This window comes from Sturnus vulgaris, chromosome 2 (genome assembly GCF_052056855.1).
Source record: "Sturnus vulgaris isolate bStuVul1 chromosome 2, bStuVul1.hap1, whole genome shotgun sequence".
Classification (NCBI taxonomy): domain Eukaryota; kingdom Metazoa; phylum Chordata; class Aves; order Passeriformes; family Sturnidae; genus Sturnus; species Sturnus vulgaris.
Window position 1 is genome coordinate 36,879,514 of NC_142244.1, and position 12,748 is coordinate 36,892,261.

Sequence of the window (12,748 nt, forward strand, 5' to 3'; positions counted from 1 at the left end):
CATAATTAAGACTGTTGAGGAATTGGCAAGTGAAATATAATGATGAAAGACCAGCTCAAAGGGCAAGTGAGTTAGATTGGTCAGGATGATACAATCTATATGACCTCAGTGCCCTATTCCTGCTCATTGATTTCCCAATTAAATATAACTTTTTATTCAATCAGTTAGAATATACTGCAAGTTATTGATGCACTGCTGGTAGGAAAAACCAATGAAGTAAAATGAAACAGTGAGTGAGCAGTGCCTCATTTTAACATTTTATTAACCTTAATGGGGTCATGATGAAGATGATGTTATTCACCTGGGTCTTTTGTCCTTATTTTTGTTTTAGCTTTAAGTGAACTTTTTCAGACCAAACCAGGGCAGAAGCAGCCCAGTCCTGGAAAGTGTAAGGCCTTTTTGCTGTCCTTAATTTGAACAGTGCTAAAAACCACTGTCAGCACTGCACCTTCATCCTGTCTCAGCTAGATGAGAGGCAAACAAGAAAATGCACAGAGACAATGAGGAAGATGTAGAACAATTTCTGTATGCAGAGAAATTGAATAGACTAGGACTTGTGTTTGTAAAAAAAGCCAAAACAATGATAATAATGATGATGATAATAGTCTGTAAAATGAATAATTACATGTAGAAGGTGAACAGTACTGTTTAGGCCTGCTCAGCTTCAGACATCAACAGCAGAAAGGAGCTGAAAGTGCTGGAGAAAAAGATTTCCAGAAAGACTACACTTGCATTTGGGCAAATTTGGCTGTACCTGAATGTAAAACCCTCCAAGATGTGTCAGCCAAAAAAAACTCTCTCCCTGGAAAACTGAACAAACTGAAAGGGGTTGTTGCCTTAAGCTGTGTAAGACTTATTATGGGAGACATGGGGATAGGGCAGAGAATGTTTGAAGACTGTGTAAAATGTATTACAGGACATTTTAAATGGACTGTAGAAAGATTCAAAACATGTTTAGAGGGATGTTTAGAGGAAAGATCAAAAGTGGGGAAAAGGAGAGAACTAGCTGGATCTGGGAGGAGCAAGCATGTACAGAGGAAAAAGAACACAGAAAAGGCCACCTGCATGTTGCTGGTCAGTATTTTCATCCAGTCCCCACCACAACATCACACCTAAACTCTCTCTTTACTAAGCTGTGTGAGCAGGGTCCCTGTTCCCTCTGTGTGCATGATTCACCAGTGCACTTCAGTTTTACCAGCTCTAGCTGGTGTCTGCCAGCCACGAGACTGAGGGGCTCTTAGGTCTGGATGCCAGCAACTGGAGGAGGTCAGGGTCTGAGGGACAGCTACCAGGCAGGTGGAATGTCTGTACTGTGAGTGTGTTGTCACTAACCAGGCACTCACTGCCACTGGATATCAGCTTGTCTCTAGCATACCAGGAAGGAACTCCTGTGAATCCCAACATCCACATGATCTCTGCCAGCATCATTTCCATACTAGCTTCTCCTTCTGCTTACATCACCCTTATTTACCTCTTTTGCACACTACAAATGCCCTGCAGAGCAGTCCCTAGATGTCAAATCCTTCTGCAGTTGCAGTCGATTGGCACCAAAGCATTCAGAAAACCACTGGCTGTGCAACAAGCTGACACTGAGAACCCAGAGTGAGAAGGTTCATGTCTGGTTCATGTCCCAGTTCTCTACGAAACTGCGTTGCAATCGTGTTTGGTTTGTTACTACAGCCAGAGACACAAGCAAAACTGCACCAGCTGAAATGGATGCATGCCTCAATATTTTAACCCTTAGTACACCTGTGTAGAGAACATTGGTGATCTAAACCAGAAGGCAAGACCTACACAAGCTTGAGTGTAATCTGTCATTTCAATTCATCCTCATGATCTGTGTTACCTTTTGTACACATTCCATGAGATTTAGATTTTCTGCATTCTTTTCCCAAATGTGCCACAAACTTTGTGACATCTTGAGTGTAACAATTGTGGTTTGATACAAAGCTCACTGCCGCCAATGGAAACCCTATTGTGTCTTGCTTTTCCATTTGTAAAATAAAGGTAACCATTTGGATTTATCTGCTCACAGAACTAATTATAGTAACTCTTCACAGAAGAAAATCACATGACAGCATTCCACCAATGATTTTATCAAACTTATGGGTCTATCCAAGTTTTTTATTGCAAAAAAAAGCACACAGTGTTGCAGATCCACAAGGACACTAAAGTGAAGCACTGAAGTTAAAATGAATAGCTTAATTACCTTCTATAATTTATTGGACATACATAACTGATTCCATGGTTCTCCAGAATTAATTCATGATGACCTTGAAACAAAGAAACTGTGTGAAGGTGTGTCAGGCTTTCTCTTTTTTTCCCATACACAAATTTATAAAACTTCTAAGGATTTATTAAACATTCTTCGTGATAGAAAAGGACATAACCCTTCTCAGAGCCTCTCAATTTTCTGATCAGAAACCCATTTCTTTAGAGAGATCCATGTTCACACTGTTTTATCCCTCTTTGAGGATTACAATTAAAGACATACATCTATACAAAATATATTAAAAGACAAGAGAGCTTCAGCCTCATTCACTTAACTGTACATCTCTACAGTTTAGATCTCTGTACCTGGGGTAGTCGTCCTGAGTTAGCTTTGTAACAGGTGGGAAGAAACAGGCACTTTATCTTTGTGGGGTATTGCATCCTGTGGCAAGTACTTGGAATGGCTCAGATGAAAGCCCATGTTTCCCTCCATTAGCTATAAAGGCAGCCCAGAGTACTGAATCCAGTGACTCAGCAGCTGTCTACATTTGGTAGTCAGGATGGATCCCAGGAATTTGCTCTGGGATTCACAGGTGTCTCTGTCAGACCTGGTAATGTACTCACATCTCCCAGGATCCATTTGGGTAATGTTGTCTCATTCCTAACTTCAGAAGAGAAAATGATGCTGACTCCTGTGACACTTCAAGATATCGTAACTTCCCTGCTGAAACAAAGTCACTTCCCTTTTGAAAGAGCTCGGAAATCCAACTGGCAGCAAAATTCCCAGAAGCAACACTATGACAAAGAGAAACCTTATGGCAAGATATTACAGAGACACTTACCTGAAAAATGGGTTCTGGAGGACACTTAGTCCTTCTGAAAACTTTTTCTCTTTTTCCTATAGTTTGATGTCAGAGAGGAATTTTAACTAGGTTATTTCAGCGACTGGCAGTATGAGACAAAGGTCCAGGAAAGGTTTTCTGGAGCACAGGGCAGCCACATAACTAAGGAGGTGGCAAGAAGCAGTGCCACTGCAGCATTTTGTTTCAGAGTTTTACGATGCTCTGTAACAACAGGCCAGCCAAAATACACAGGTGGATGACTGCTCTTCTGCAGCATCTTCCCTTGTGGACTCCTTATTCCAAAATAAAAGTTCCTGTTCCTGAAAATGGATTCTGTCCTGGGAGCAAGCTAAGTAACTGCAATGAAACAACATTCAGTCTGAAATCAGAGTACCCCACAGTGATCTAGCTGCAGATTGCTCTAGTGGGAAAACTGCTCTGCTTGTTCCCCATTCAGCCATTTTCCAATGCATCTGTGCTAAAAGCCCTCCCCTCTTCAAAGGAAAGCTGGATGAGGTTCTGTGGTTTCTGACTAAATCCGTGATTCTGACAGCAAGGAAACAATGGTCTGTGTTTACATTGGTCACATTTTTCACATTACTGTATTGTCCTCATTATTTGTGGAGAAAGATGTTTCATATGCAGCATTCTCAGAGATGCAGCAACAGTCTCATCTGTTAAAGACTTTCCCTTGTTAGAGCTTTTGCTATTTACATCCTTTCAGGATCTGCCTATTTGTATTTTTCATGGATCACTATGCGTATGTATTTTGCATAGTGAGGGAATAAGTCTGAAATGAGTCAGTATTTTTGCTGTGCTCAAGTGAGATAGTTTGAAAATTCCATTGTCTGGGGGTTCAGTGAGCTCTGAGCAGTTTCCCTTGCAGTGGATAAACGCTTTTTCAAGGGAATCATCTCTCTGAGGACATTCTCTCTTAAATTATTAAAATATCTGGTGGTTCTTAGTAGCTTGAACTCATCACACTATTTGCATAATAAGCATTCTCTAATTTGAGTGTGTCACATCCATACAGAGACCAGCATGACCATCCACCTGGACTCCTGCATAATGATCATCTGCTGGAGAAGTTTCTTTAGTAAGTCCAGCATTCACGGCTCAGCTGCAGCATTGCCTGCAGAGAAGTATAAAATCTTGCTTTAAAGACTTCCATATAAATGATCTATCACAGTCCCTAGCAAGGAATTCCAGTAACTGAGCATTAAAAACATGTGCCTTATTTTTTAAAAATGCTTCTTATGTAATGTTTGGCTGCACTGGGTAGAGACCATGATCAAGGCACAAATAAATGAGCTCTACACCACTACATGGTGTTCTGACTTTCCCTACAGAAGTTTCCTCATACAAATATCAATTTTTCACTGAATCTCCTGTATCAGCATTCTTAGAATTGGCTTAGCTTTACATTTCTCTCCCAGTCCCTTCCTATAAATAGCTATGTCTCATATATCATTTAAAGAGAATAAAACATTACTCCTTGCATTCATTTATTTGATTTTACAGCCTTGCTTGTATGTTAATCAAACGCATAAAGTGCTGAGGTGCATAGGTGCCAAGTAAAAGTCAATATTTTACCATGAACCTCATTTATCTGCATTAGCCTGAAATAAGGTAGATCTGTAAATTTGGACATTATTGAATTTAATGACAAAGATCAATTACAGCATCTTTGACAGGACAGGGATTTGTCAGACGAGGGAGAAAAAGCATCACTTCTTCCCAAGGGAGCTTATAAATGCTGGCTGGGTGAGACTGGCCATCTCTTCCAGTGGACTGATGCATGCAAATTCTTAAATAACATTGGCTGTATTTGAAATACAGACCCACAGTTTAAAACAGAGCTGGGTTATAGTAAGCTCTGAGGGATTGTTCTGTAGGATTGGCTGCAATACAAGAAAAAAGAACAGTAATAAAAAAAAAAGTAGAAAGTAATCAAAATGTCTTCATGGGAGAGAAGCACAATTTGGCTGCAAGACTGAAACCAATTCTGAACTCAGGCTGATTCTTTCTGTATCCAGCACACAAATACCAACCAAACTGTTTAATGAGCACTGTGGTAGTGCAGATTTTTTAATTTACAAAGCTCCCCAGAAGCACAAGACTAGTATTTGGAAGGAAGATTGGGAAAACATGGAGAATAACCTCCCCTGATGGAAATTATTACATTTCATTAAAGCCAATGCCTACGGATGTGTTATACTTCCTACCCATCCTTCAGCACTATGACCTTTCTCCATTGCTGTGTAGGAAGCATTAGTCTGTCCTGCTTTGCTCACCTGAAATGCAGATAAGGTTTCACAAAGGAAAAACTTCTTTTTTCCTTGGTGTTTTTCCAGACTTCTATGCAAGGGCTGCTGGGTACCATAATAGCCTTCAAATTTACTAGGAATTGAAGAATTTCAGGGTGTCTCAGGACTGATATGTATCTCAGGATGTTTTTCCAAATCCTGAAAGCCAAGGCAAACCACATTGTTAATGCATATTTTTAATTAGTAGATAGGCAGAGATTAGTTACTATGGATCAAGTCTTTAAACAGGAAAATCCTGTAACCCTGACAGAACTTCATTAGACTGCTTTCACAAAGAAGGGCTACAGGGTTATATTCTGTATTTTCACTGGTAAGTTCTATGTAAACAACTCAAAAAAGCAAATTCTCTTTTTCAAAAAAAGTTCTTTTCGGTTGAATAGAACACACCCCTCATGCCACATTTCTGCTTGCAAAGATAAGAGTACATGTATTGTATAAAGCTGATTCGTTAGCATGATAATGAGAGTAGGTGGTGCTTTTAGTCACACTTGTACTTCCTGAAAGTATTCCAGCCCACACAAACAGCAAGCACAGATCCCAAATCCAAGTGCACCTCGGCTTAAACTGACACTAATCTGACCCTTATTGTATCTAGTGAGATGAGACTGAACAAAAAGCACTTGGAGTTTTGAAATGTAATGAGACCTTTCTGGATATCCAAGTTAGCCCCACCAAGACAGCAGCTGTCTGCAGTCATGAGTGACAACCAGAAAAACAGTAGTGGGAGGGATGTGAGCAAAACTGAGGACTTAAAGCACAGCCAAATGACCATGCAGAGATGTTCTCCATTCTGAACAGGGAAGTAAAATATAGTCAGGTATGAGGAAGAGTTACCACAGTTTCTAAGAGCAGGAGTTAACAACCTGTGCAATTAACTACTAAGAGCACAATGACAAAGCTTAGTCCACTCCATACAGAGGAAGCCAGAAAGTTGGTGTGTGTTACTTGAGACATGTAGCTGTCATGGTCTACCTGACTACATGCTGTAAAGTGAAACACAAGGAGGTTACCCTTTCGCCTGGGACAGAAGGAGTTCAGAAACGCTCAGCTGTGATGTCTCAATGTCAAGTTGTAACAGACCAAGACAAGCAAAGTCAACCACCTCCAGTCCTGTGAAAAACTCTCAAGACCAGTTCACACCTCACCTTCAAGTAGCTGCATATTCCTCTCACCTTCTCCCAACACCAGCAGTGAACTCAGTCATCATGGTGTCGAATTTCCTACTCATTTCTTTCAGACTTTAAGAAAAACAGGGTAATTCTGTCCCAAAATAGCAAGATAAACAGCACACAAGGTAGAAAGCCCCTGCTCCTAGAGAAGCAGTTTTCTTTACTGGGAGAGAACCATGCCTTGCCCATCTTTGATGTATCAGAGGATCTCAGGCACCTAAAATCTGCTGGCTCTTGTGAATACTCTTACAAGGGGAACATCATGGATTAGCCATCATCAAAAGCTGAGAAACAGAGTTTAATGAGCTGTACATGACAGGACAGTGCAAGTAAGAACTAAGGGTGAGGAGCCTCCATATGTGCTGTGGATCAACACCACCACCTGAAGCTGGACCCTCACTTTGTCCTGTGTTTCTTTTACCCACTGTTTCATTCACAATATCCCCAGTTAGCAGATTCAATACTGAATCTGTTTAAACTAATCCAGATTATTATGCCTAAAACAGTTTGGGGAACAATTAGCAAGCAACCTGAAGAAGCAAAACACTTTAACAGGAGGAGTGATGAACATGTACAGTAAAGCAGAAAACACAAACCTATGGAGCTAGCACAGCTGGACATAGAAAGCTATGCTTGGACAATATCTTTTGTTAGCATTCATCAATAAAGTCCAGAGAATAAGTGTCTTGCTTATGCTATAAATCAATTGAAACTTTTTCCTTAAGTATATATATGCTAGTTTCTTTTTATTCATGCATACAAGAAGGAGGTAGACCAACTTTCAACAAAACAGAATTAAACTGATAACTTTAAGGGTGTCAGAATTGTCCGTTTGAAGCAGTTAAGACATGCTTGGAGAGATACTCAAACAGGGGAGGTCTCTAATGAGATTTTCCATAACCAAATAGAAATGTCTTCCAAAAAATCCTTACATAGTGATCTACAAAAGATTATTTTGCTGTGAAGTTGATTTTAAATTCCATCAAATGCAGATGGAATAAAAAAAAAAGGTTGATTTGCTTGTACCCCAGGTCTTGGGGACATGTATCTCTGAGTGTGTGGCATGTAGGAGACTGATTGTCCTTGGGATTATTTGGTTTATCTGTTCCATTACTAGTTTTGATCCTGAAAGTATAGTTCACTGCCTGCCAGTTAATGACATATCATCAATATATTTATGAAGTGTTTCATCCTGATTAGAGTTTAAACTGAACAGAGTAGCTTTTCAGCAGAGATACAACCAGAGCCAGTGTCAACTTCTGACACAGAGGTTTTTAAAATGCCAAACCCTAGTATTTTATCACCATCTACTGGTGATAAATTGTCATTCACTTAAGAAATGTAAATTCAGGCTCAGCATGTAGAAAATAATTCTCTCCATAAAGATTCAGAGACCTTAAATGCATCAAAGACTAGTAAGACATTCATAGAACTCAAGTCCCAAAAAGTCACCCGAGGAACAGATTACATGATCTCCCATACCCTACAAATATTCTGTCATAGCTAAAGCTCTCACAGAACCATAGTCAGGTGCTGACTAACAGATAACACTAACAGAGGCTTCAAGGTTGCTGGTAAGTGAAATAAAACTCACAGTACCACCAATTTCCTCTCTACCACTGGCAAAGAAGAGGTCGTGCAAGATCAATATGCCAGGCACTTTTTTGCAACCAAACCAGTCATCATCTCTTTCATTTGCCCAGAGGGTTTTAAAACCACTTCCCAGATCTCAAAAAACCTCAAAAAATATAGTAAACTATATTCTTCCTCCTTCCTGCCCTCTGCTGCAATCTATTTTCCTTATGCCTTCCCTCATCTTCACTACTCCTTTCCTCCCTTATAGCTCCTATCGTACCTAAACACCAGCACTGTGAGCTGGAGAAGAGATTGGATTCCTCTCACTTAAATTCCCATGTAATTGAGGCTCCTCAGTTAAATGGCTGAACTGCCAAGATGTCTTCTCTAATTACTGGCAACAAAGATGCTCTTCCAGAGCACTGTTCCTGCCTTAGAGGAGCCAGTGTCTAGAAAGAACAGAAGGAAACTCTTTTTAATTTAGGTACTTCCCTCAGGTTGTTAGGTTGGGTAAGAAGTGCTCAAGACTTTTTTCTTGCCTCGGTGCTCAACCTAGAGGTAGCTACAGACAAACTTCTGCAGCCCCAGTGAAACTTGTTCAGCATGGATGGAACCTGTGACGCTACATAAATTTCTCCTGAGTAAGTACAAACTGGGATTCTCCGAATATTTCATATCTGGATACAAGTGAGTTTATTTTCATACCACCTTTTCTGACGCAAGACTACCTGCTAGCAAATTACAATTCTCTCCTCCTACAACATGAACAGGTCATCCAAATTTAAAATTTTTACCTTGAGCAAAACAATGCAATTTTTGACCAATGTCTTGGAAACAACAGAAACATTCTGGCTGAAACTTCTACATATATAAAAATATAAAGTAATGGAAGTACATACTGAAAAGAACTTTAATCCTAATGTCTAAAGTTTGGAAAAGTTGAAAAGTAGGTAAACGAAGGCCATAATAGTGGAAAATTATAATGCAAATTAAAATGTTTTAGTATAAAACAGTGGCATCAATTTCACCTGTGTTCACTATCTCCAGATTTTGATTGCTTTATGCAGTTATTTGAACATACTCAAAAGAGCATGACTAGTCTGCAGTTAGGTTGGGCACTTTGACTCTTTTTTCCAGTCTCCAAGTAAATATTCAACCTCTGTAGATATATCTGGTAACGCTTTCCTGATCACTATTTCTGTAAACAAAATGCTCACTGACTTCAAAAGGGAGAAGATTAACACTTATGGGTCAACAGCACTGAGGAAAGCAGCTGCACAACAAATACAGGCCACTGCTCAGCACAAAAACAATTAAAATCTCTTTCTGAAGTGACCTTGGAGTCACTGACCCTGAACCACTTGACATCACATTCCTGCATGCTCCATTTAACCTTGTTCCTCCTCTGTCCCATGAGGCAGCTCCTTCTTCACCAGAACCCTGTCCTTCTTATCACACATTTCCACTATTCCAAATGCCCCCAGCCCTATTCCCAATAGCAGCCTCATCCATGTTCTCAAGAAGTTGAGCTCTAAGATTCCTCAGCGACACAGAGAAAGCAATTCTTGAAACATCCTAGGCTTGCCAAGTCAGGGGAACAGGTCAAGAGTTCCTTCTTCTGTATCATCTGATCTCACACAGAAACAAGAGCTTTACCACCTTCCCAAAATGGGACAGATGTGCCCCTGTGGGCAGATTGTCCACTGCCTTCCTGACTGCTAACACTAGAACTGGCTGCAAGACTTACTGCTCCCCTGCAGTGAATCTGGGGGAAATGGACCAAGAAATGACAAGAGTTATCAAAAAAATATGGAACAACTTCTGCACAATAAATGACTACATAGGCTACAACTCCTCAGGCTGGAAAACATGCAAATAACATAAGTTCATGAAATCCTTAATGGCCTGGAGATAGACAGACAGCAGAAAAATACACTGGCAATCAAAGAGAAAAAGGTGTCCAGAGAAAGAGGAAAGGAGAGCTACGAACCTCGGCCCCCCCTCCCCCCCCAGCCCTACCACCTGGATACTTTACAAGCTGTTGCTGCTTTTGCAACTGTGACTAATGTGAAAAGAAGCACAAGAAAATTGCTCTTTATTCAGGGAAAAACTTACTTTTCACAGTTCTTGTTCATCCAGCATCCACGCCTCGCCACACCCATGTTCAGACAGGTGTAGATGCTTCTGGTCTGTGTGTTCAGGTGGCACCCCAGCACATATTCTGGCACACCACCCACCACTGTATGGGTGACATTTTGTGTCAATCTGGACTCAACTTGCCTGAGGTTTCTTCCTCACCCAGCAGCAGAAACTTCTTCTCAGAGGTTCTCTACACTTAACTGTTTTCTGTGTTGTGCTATGGTTACTGTGTCAATTTGTTACTATTGAATAGGAAATACCTTCCCCTACTGCACAGAGGGAATGTGCCTGCTCCGTGTGACCTTCTTGTACCTAAATGGCATTAAGGCACGGTTCTTAGTAGGGGTGCAAGTGAACATCTGTGTCACAAGTAAATTCTAGAGCAACTTCATAAACAGGCTGAGAATAGCTTTTGGCAGGGGGAGCAGCAATGACTCTGCTGCTGTCATTGCACAGAAAGCTCCCCAAGTTTAGATAAATAGTAAATAACTAGGTTTAAATTAAAAAAAATATATAAAAATCATACCCAAGAAAGAGTGCATGAGAGCTCTGCTGAGACCAGGCTGCAAAATGAGGTTGCCCTGAGCCTTTTGGACATGGTGTAATCTCAGAGGTTTGCAACAAACTGGCAACCTGAGATGAGCTCTTGCCTAATTAGCAGATTTCTTGTTGTGTCTCGGTGGCTGCACTGCAGAGATTGGCCACCCTCCACTAATTTGCGATATCTCAAGCTTTAAAACACTTTCTTTCTTTCTTTCCAGTTCATCAGGGCCAGCTGGAAAAGCACCTGCCAAGCGGAGAACTCACTTGCAAAGGTTCAAATCCAAAATGAGGCCTGGGACTAAGCAGTTCTGCACTATTGCCTCAGTGCTTCTTACACCTGGGCTTCTTACTAAACGCACGAGGTTAATCAGGCAGAAATACACATTCCATTCTGCCTGTACAAATAACTGTGGGCTAGCATCAACATTTTTAATAGGTCTTGCTCTCATAATTCCTTTACATTTTCACATTGAAAGAGACAGGTTGTTTACTCCATCTGGTAGCAGGCACTGGGATCTTAATTTGATTTAAGTTTTTAGCATTTGGAAAGGCAGCACAATCCTTTGCTAAAACTTTACTACCACAAAGTGGGCAACAAAAGCAACCCTGGGAGCTTCTCCCGTGACAGATCCCTGCTTATAAACCACAGGTCCAGTGCTCAGGGCCTGGGATGGCTGAGGACAGAAGCTGTCCACTGTTACAAATTCACGAGAAATTACGATCTCTCCAGTGATTATTTATTAATAGAAAAAGCAGCAAGCAAACAGCGCTGGGTGCACCGGGGAGTCACCGCTCCACCAACGATGCACACCACACAGCAATAGTTCAGCTTTGTATACAGCCCGAGTTTTCGTTTTCCTGTAACCCCCTCCTTCTTTCGTTTCCTTGATTTCACGTCCATACTCGTCTTCTGCACAGGATTGGGGGTCGTTTGCCCTCTTTTGGTGGTCTTTTGGATGAAGGCTCGTCATCTTCCTCATTGTCTTTTCATGGCCTTTTCTTTTTGCATGCATAGTTATCAGCTATTTATTTATCTACAGTTATTTGCTTAGTATAGTTTTCACAATTTGCTTTATTTTTGTTCTATGCAAGCACATATAACCAAAAGTTCCTTTTTTGTGTGTGTGTGTGTGTTCAAGTAAGCATAACCACAAGCAAGCGGATATAACCACAAGTTCCTTATTTTTATGCAAGCAGACATTATTCCATGCTTTATTTGACTTTCTAAAATCGATTTTTATAATTATTCTAGGCACTTATTCTGCTCATCACACAACATTAGCATGGTTTTATTTCTACAATTGCCCCATAACACGAATCACACATACACACGAGCCTTCATCCAAAAGACCACCAAAAGAGGGCAAACGACCCCCAAGCCTGTGCAGAAGACGAGCATCGACGTGAAGTCAAGGAAACGAAAGAAGGAGGGGGTTACCGGGAAAACGAAAACTCGGGCTGTATAAAAAGCTGAACTATTGCTGTGTGGTGTGCATCGTTGGTGGAGCGGTGACTCCCCGGTGCACCCAGCGCTGTTTGCTTGCTGCTTTTTCTATTAATAAATAATCACTGGAGAGATCGTAATTTCTCGTGAATTTATAACACCACCAAATGTGATCCTGGCTGCAGGAAAGACCCTGACATTTCCTATAGAGATGGGTCAATCACAGGTTTCAGAGTCCATAGCAGCACACTGGAGTGGTAAAAGGGATTTCATAAAGATTTGTGACAGAAATAGTAACACGGGTATGACTGAGATTGAAGCATATATTAAAATACCTGTGTAAACACCAAAAGACACACGAGATTTAAACACAAGATTTAAAAGCATGGCTTCTGTAGGAAGTTCAGAACGTTGACTGTTCGCAGTCAAAGTAAGGAATGATTTGTTTCCATCCAGCCCAGCCCGTGCTCTGACACGCAGGAGACCACAAGCGATGTA